This window comes from Gadus morhua, chromosome 5 (genome assembly GCF_902167405.1).
Source record: "Gadus morhua chromosome 5, gadMor3.0, whole genome shotgun sequence".
NCBI lineage: Eukaryota > Metazoa > Chordata > Actinopteri > Gadiformes > Gadidae > Gadus > Gadus morhua.
In genome coordinates, this window is record NC_044052.1 from 5,195,130 (window position 1) to 5,203,047 (window position 7,918).

General features: G+C 43.3%; 1 long non-coding RNA gene across 1 annotated transcript; it reads right to left on the reverse strand.

Moving 5' to 3' along the window:
• Positions 1-6,052: 6,052 nt before the first annotated feature.
• LOC115543854 (uncharacterized) lies at positions 6,053-7,107 on the reverse strand. Its single transcript, XR_003976762.1, has 3 exons — positions 6,969-7,107; positions 6,744-6,853; positions 6,053-6,663 (listed from the first exon to the last, which is right to left on the reverse strand). It is a non-coding gene; the product is annotated as an uncharacterized LOC115543854 (long non-coding RNA).
• Positions 7,108-7,918: the final 811 nt, after the last annotated feature.

A 7,918-nucleotide genomic window follows, 5' to 3' on the forward strand; every position in this document is an offset into this window, starting at 1 on the left:
GGGGGCGGTGTAGTTGGGGAAGGGTAGGGTTGGAGTGGTCCAGTAGAGGGCGGTGTAGTTGGGGAAGGGTAGGGTTGGAGTGGTCCAGCAGGGGGCGGTGTAGTTGGGGAAGGGTAGGGTTGGAGTGGTCCAGCAGGGTTGGAGTAGTTGGGGAAGGGCAGGGTTGGAGTGGTCCAGCAGGGGGCGGTGTAGTTGGGGAAGGGTAGGGTTGGAGTGGTCCAGCAGGGGGCGGTGTAGTTGGGGAAGGGCAGGGTTGGAGTGGTCCAGTAGGGGGCGGTGTAGTTGGGGAAGGGTAGGGTTGGAGTGGCCCAAATTTGGCGGAGGGGGAGGTGTGGCTTGGGACTGAGTGAGAGAACTCAAAAAATGGCGGCCGTGATGCTATAACTCTGTGGGGCCTGTCTAACACACAAGAGCGGATGAGAGACTAGGGGGTAACTCTTGTCACTCTTGGAGGAGGAGGAGGAGGAAAAAACAAGGGGGGGGGGGAGCAAAAAACAACAACAGGGCCTAGAGACGTTATTCAATACATCCAGATATTCCTCATAGCCAATAATCGTTATCCATCCTTATTGATTAATCTGCTTCAACAGACTAAACCGTCAACCAACGCGGCAAAGAGATGTTGTTTAGTATCGTAGTTTATCTATGCGACAGGTCCAGCAGTAATTCAAAGAAACACAGTAAAAGAGATATCATTTATCCTTGTCAACTTATCTAGGTCTAGTTTTAACGGGTCAAACAGTAAATTGAAGCAACACAGTAAAAAAGGTTATTTATCATTGTCAATTTATCTATTTCCGCAGGTTAAGCCATAGACCAAAGCAATACGTCAGAGAGACATTATTCATTATTATCAATTTATCTATTCTTTCCTTTACCCGTTTTTAACGGGCAAAGATAGAGCGGACCATGCATACACACCCACTGATTCACTCACAGATTCTCTCTTTCCCGCAGACGCACACAGAAACATATCAACAGACTTCTCATTCTATGTCCCGCAGACGCACACAGAAACATCACCTCTTGCGTACACGCGCACAGAGACGCACACAGTCTTTCTCACTCTGTCTCCTCTAAACGCACACACAAAAACATCGCCTCTTGCGTACCCGCGCACACAGAGTCGCTCACAGCCTTTCTTTCTCTCTCACGCGCATACACACACTGTCTCTCTGTCTCTCTTTCACCCATGCTCTCCTATTCTTCCACCCACGCTGACTCTCGTTCTCGACTCCATACACACGCACTTGCTCTCTGGTCGTGAAGGTGGGGGTGAGAGGTCTCTGCTATCCCTAGTCTGCGTCAGTTCAGGTGTCTGTCCGTTAGTCCCCGCATATGCAATGAATATATGGCCAAGAAATCGTTGTGCTTCTTCGGGCACCTCAGATTCACTTATCAAGGGCTGCGAGCCTTAGGCCTCGAGGGTGTTCTTTCACCACGCAACGAGCCTAGTTTATCTTATTCTCTCTGTGTGTCACTCATGCCCCAGGCATACCGTTTCCTCTGCAAAGGGACTCTAACCCTGATAAAGGACTCTAACCTTCTTACCACATAGAATTATTTAATACACATCCATTACTTGGCCATCGGTAGTCTTGTATCACTATGACCGATTCTTATAGGCCCTAGGGTCTCGAGGGTATTCCTTCACCATGCAACGAGCCTAGTTTTTTTTCCTCTGGGTGCCACTCATGGCCCAGGCATCCATTACTTGGCCATCGGTAGTCTTGTATCACTATGACCGATTCTTATAGGCCCTAGGGTCTCGAGGGTATTCCTTCACCATGCAACGAGCCGATATTCGATGTGTCACGCGTTCAGGGTCAATCGGGTTTATGGGGAAATGCTGGGATGCAGTCCTATTCGTCCCCACGAGATATCCCGTAGCGAACCGCTCTCACAGTCTCACCTCCTAATGTGGTTCCTATATAACTATGCAGAGTTTGGATTTTATCAACAGGTTCTGCCTACCTTTTGTTGGGCGCGCGCGAGGTGAGACTGCAGGAATCGGTCCGGTGCTCCGGGGTCCCGAGGTCGTGCCGCTCTCCGTCTCTCGTTTCCCAGTTGCGGTCCAATTCAGAAAAAATCACGTCGGGGTCACCAAATTGAGGGGAAAAACGGTCTGTCTAGTTACTGGACCAGATAAAATGAGACGGAGAGGTAATAAAGTCTGTCGGCACGAGGACCTTGGATTTATTAAGTAAAGTGGCAACGGTTATAGAGAGTCATAAAGCGTTGAATATCGAATATGAGATCGAATATGTCTAAGTCCCTAATCAGTGCTGATGGTTCGTCCAGAGCTTCGCCTCCGTGGAAGGTCTGCTTCAGAAGAAGATGAAGAGTTCCTCCGTGATACAGTCTTATGCTGTATCCTCCTCTCGATGAGGTGTGTGCGTTTGAGATGTGTGTGGTTCTGTGTGTTTTTGCTTGACCTTGGCTCTCAGGCCCCTAGTATCTGCATGTGTTCCTCCTAGTGGGGGAGAGCTCCTGAAGTGTCTCCTGTGTGGTAAATTAATTTGGCTCTCCCGTTCTTGAGGATGACTGGTGCATTGTCTGAGTGTCCACCATCTGCCAGCCTGGGAAATGGGGCCTTCGGCTCCGGCCTTGACCTGACTATATATTATCATGTTTGTGTTCGTTGGGTTAGAGCAAGAGTTGACTATATTGTAATGTGTCTGCCATGTGATGTGCTCATCAGGCTAGGGTAGGAGTTAGCTATATTTATAATGTACATGTGATGTACTCAGCAGGTTATTTTGCCCAACATAACTCTTAATCACATTAAATACATTCTTAAACATGTACGTTAGGTGTTCAGGGCCAAAGTAAACTTAAACATACTCTACAGTGTGTGTGTTTCCACAATAATATACTGTGCGAACGGGCCAACTGCCATTTCACGCTAATGCCGTTTGGCGCGAAACCAACAAAGGAGTTTAACAGTTAAAGGACAATTCCGGTATTTTGAACATTGAGCCCCCTTTCTGGTTTGTTTATGATGAAATAGAGTGGGTGACACCGAAATTTTAACTATTAGTCCTTTCTCGGGTATTTGGCTCATTTTGAATCGCTCCTGCTTCACAATGGTTGTCTGTGTGCATACACAAACCTGTCATCCCAGCAACCCTAAACGTTCGTTTTCGAAAATGTGCAAGGAACCGAGTGGTTAGTGGCATTTGTGAAGTTTAAAAAAAAATTATCGGCGCAATATATGGTTTATATCCGTGTTAGTTGCTAATTGGAACTATTTTTTCAGATACCTCACAACCGCATATAAACTTCCGCTCGCTGTGTAACCAGCTGTGTAACCATGGTTACACAGCTGGTTACACAGTTCGACCACCTGTTGACGACAATATTCCAGAGGAAGAAGAAGCATAATAATAATATATATAGGTCTATATGTATATATATATATATATATATAATATATAATAATAAGAAGAAGAAGACGTTCAACTTCATTTTCTGTCGAGTTCAAAACCAAGGCATCAGCTGTGGTTACCGTGCAGTCGATTATGGGAAGAATTTGTGCGGTCAGAAACTGCGGGAAGATCTGTAGAAAAAGGAGTTGTCATCGGCTTCCTCTCAACACACCTAAAAGTCATAGAGTCAGAAAGTTGTGGCTTTCATTCCTCGGGTTCGACATAAACACCCCAGTAAATGTACTTCGGGAAGCCGACCATTGCGTTTGCGCCTTTCACTTTCGGCCTGAGGACTACCTGAAATCAACAAGTCATCGAAAGAAGTGTCCGAAGAGACTGCATCTGAAAAGGGAAGCTGTACCTACGCTTTGTGGACCAACGCTATACGAAGAAGACCTCGGGGTAAGCTAGACATCATGTACAACGTTATGTTTATGATTAGTTTAGGTTGAACATCTGACTCGAACTGAAGGTTACACGGACCAAAACAGCGAGTTCGTTGTTGCTGCTTGATGTTTTTGACGATGATTCTGAAGTTAGTCTATAGGCCTACTAGTATTTTGACCTAGAATAGCGTTTTTAAAATGTTTTTTTGATCGTAACGTCTCCTAAAGAGAGCTGATGGGGTATCCACAGAGGTTAGATCAGACATGGGCATCATACGGCCGTGATTTTGGCCGTGATATATAATATATAGATATCTATAGCCCATATTATATATCTTATATTATTATATACTCAGGCGACCATGCATAACATAATCGCTTGAACCACCGTTCAAATGGCAGTCTGAGCCATAACAACAATATTTGTGTCAGTAATGTTGATGAGATGTTGTGTTTTGCAACTTGTTACAGGCTGTTGGCGGTGTGGTGGACCAGCCTTCTACCTCCAGCATATCCTTGGTCCTCACCAGTCTACAGCCACGGCCTCACCAATCCAATAAATCCCCAAGGAAGTCCTTATCTGGCAGTTACCTTGCTTTCCCTGTGATCAGGGAGAGGCTCTCACTATCTGAAAGTTATATTGTGACTATATTGTTACCTTACTTGTGGTGATACAATGTTTATTAGGTGAGTGCTGCATGCAGCGCTCAACTATTGTATCTTCTTTCTTTCTTTCTTTCTTTCTTTCTTTCTTTCTTTCTTTCTTTCTTTCTTTCTTTCTTCTCTACAAACTGAGACCTACACTGCAAAAAGTCGGCTTTAAAAAATAAGAAAAAAAAGTAATAAAATGAGGAATATATTACTTAAAATAAGCAAAATTATCTGCCAACAGAACAGGAAGATTTGACTTAACAAGATTTTTAAAAACAAGTGAATATATCTAGCCTTAAAAACCCCAGGGATATCTTAAAACTAGTGTGTTTAGACTAATAACAAGTAGATTTGTATTGGTTCAAGGAAAATATTTAGGAATTATTTTCTCAATATGTAGGACAATGTGCTTAAAATCAGCATATGCTAGTGCCATCATCTTCAAATAAGGTTTCATGCAAGTAAATATATCTTAAAGTCAGTACAGCCAAACTTCAAACAAGAACATTTTTCTAGATAAGCAAACCAAATTTAAGAATAGTTTTCTTGATATATAGGAAAATATACCTTTTATTCAACATATGCTAGTATTATCAGCTCCAAACAAGGACTTATGTTAGGCAACATACACTGCAATCAAGTATATTCGCCTAGATAATGAGAACAATTTAAGAATTATTTATTCTAGTATGTAGAACAAAATCACATAAATTTAGTATCCAATGCTACTGTAAAATTCTTTAAATAAGAGTAAATTCCCTAACACTCAAGGGAGAAAAAACATTTATCAGGCTTGTTACTTAGTTAAACAAATACATGAATCTGAATAAATCTGAAGTCTTTATTGCCTTTCAAGTACAACTTTTCCTTTACAGTAGAAACAGTAAAAGCCTGAACTTACTATTACAGGAAAAATCTGACGATTTTTCATATAGTTCTCCGTTTTGAGGTCAAGGAGTACTGTCGGTACGAAAGCCCCCCAAAAACTATCGGTTTTACCTAGCAAGAGTTGCATCAGCCAGCAGCTAACACAGACAGGCAGCTACAGCTCTTCACTCTGGGGGCATGGCAGCCTCCATGTACATGCAACTCTTGCTAGGTAAAACCGATTGTTTTTGGGGGGCTTTCGTACCGACAGTACTCCTTGACCTCAAAACGGAGAACTATATGAAAACTCGTCGGATTTTTCCTGTAATAATACGTTTTGAAGATCATGTGCCGAGCTGGAGTGTTTTATTGGAGAAATCCGATGAGTTTTTACATAGATCTCCATTTCAAGTCACAGAGTACTGTCAATACAAAAAAAACAAAAACAGTTTGGTCTTACCTAGCTCGAGTTGCATCAGCCAGCAGCTAACACAGACAGGCAGCTACAGCTCCTCACTCTGGGGGCATGGCAGCCTCAATGTACATGCCCCCTGAGTTTAGCACTGTAGCTGCCTGTCTGCGTTAGCTGCTGGCTGAGCTAGGTAAAACCAAACAGTTTTTTTCCGTACTGACAGTACTCTTTGACTTGAAATGGAGATATGTAAAAACTCATCGGATTTTTCCAAATAAACACTCCAGCTCGGCGCATGATCTTCAATGAAGATTTTTTAAAGAGCAAACTAAAAAGTGAAAAACATGCATCTATCTACATGAGGAAGTCATGTCCTGGCTGTGGATAGTATCCAAGAGAACTTGCGCAGACAGAAGTGTGCACACTTAGGATATCTAAGGTGAAAGATAATGCATGCCATTTTACATTGTGCTAACATCAATATCCTTTTTTGGGAAGGTCATGCAGCTGAACTTAACAGCAAACTAAAAAGTAAAAAACACGTAAGGCAAAAAAAAAACAGCCTCAAAACAAACCAAAACAAGATTATCCACTCTCATTTCCACTTTAAGCTAAGAATTTCTTCCACTCGCCTATAGCCTTCCTATATGAGGAAGTCATGTCCTGGTCGTGGATGGCATCCAGGAGAACCTCGGTCTGCAGCACAGACATGAGTGTATATCCCAACGCACTTGGGATCTGTAAGGTGAAAGATGTAATAGCATGCCATGAGATGCATTACGCTAGCATCGATATCCTCTTTTGGGAAAGTCAACACAGGGGTGGTTCCAATAGATAGTATGCAGTTAGTTTCACTGACAACAACGACCGGGCTGGAGAGTGGTCTTGCTCGTAGAAAGGTGTTGGGGTCTTCTGTAGGCTGACAAACACAAAAAGAAAAAGAAATACCACAATGCACTTTTTGTATTGTATGGTAAAGTAAATGTGAAATTTTCTTACCTTAAGGATGTGAAGCAAAGCCTCACTTGCATGTCCCAACTTCTTGGGTGGAGCCACAGGTGATGGAAATAAGTCTGGCAATGCCTTCATCAGGGCGATTGACTGCTGTGCTGTTAAAAAACAAGACAAAAAAGTAATTTTTAAAAAAGTAGTTTTTCTGCAGCCAGTTATCAAACAAACATTAATACTTCTGTGGGATTCTCAATTGTTATGTTCTGTAATAACCTTTGTCCAACAGTGGAGGCCTCATGACCTTCTTGAAAACGCCATAAAACTGTGCCCTCTCAAAAAAGGTCGCCCGCCGGGTATTTAGTTCAGGTAGGAAGTGGGGGTTCCCTTGATCGAGGATCCGCCGGAGTTCATCCATTAGCTAACCCACAGGGAGACAAAAGATAGAGAAGAGATGAAAATATTAAAATTTACATTACAATTCAAATCTAACAGAGTTAAACTTTAACCTTCGGATGAGACATTAAACCGAGGTCACGACTCACTGTGGTCATTAAAGATCCCATGGCACTTATTGCAAAGAGTAGGGGGTTCCCCAGTGTCCTGGCTAAATTCCCAACCTGGCCCCCTAATCATCCCCTCACTATAATTGACTCATTCAGATCCTCACTCTCCACCTCAAGCTGGTGTGTGGTGAGTGTTTTGGAACATAATGGTTGCCGCATCACCCAGGTGGGTGCTACACATTGGTGGTGGTTAGCGAGTGTTGTAATTCCTAGGCTTAGGAAGCAGAGGGCTGCATAAAATGAATACATATGCTTACATGGTCCAATTCTCCAAAGCAGGGATACGCCTCAAGGATCTTGACAGGCCTGTCTTGCTCCTTAGTCACATCGGAGTCAATGAATGCGCGTCTTGACTGGAATTCAAGGTCTAGGAGCTGGGCAACATCCTTCTTGTTTGGCCTGGCCTTGGTTTTATACATGTCCTGCAGAGTTTTATAATGTCTTGCCTAATACTGCAGGCTGTCCGAAGTGTCTGATGCTAGAAAAACAAACTTCATCAATTAACATTTAAACATAGCCATACCAAACATTATAGCTGCCGTCGGCAGGCCTTCAAAATTTCACGCACGGAGAACTTTCGTGCGCATGAATGGGGGGCGGGCTCGATAGCAGCGTGTGCACAAGCTGTGATTGACAGGTAGCAATTCCTCCCCCCTGGTT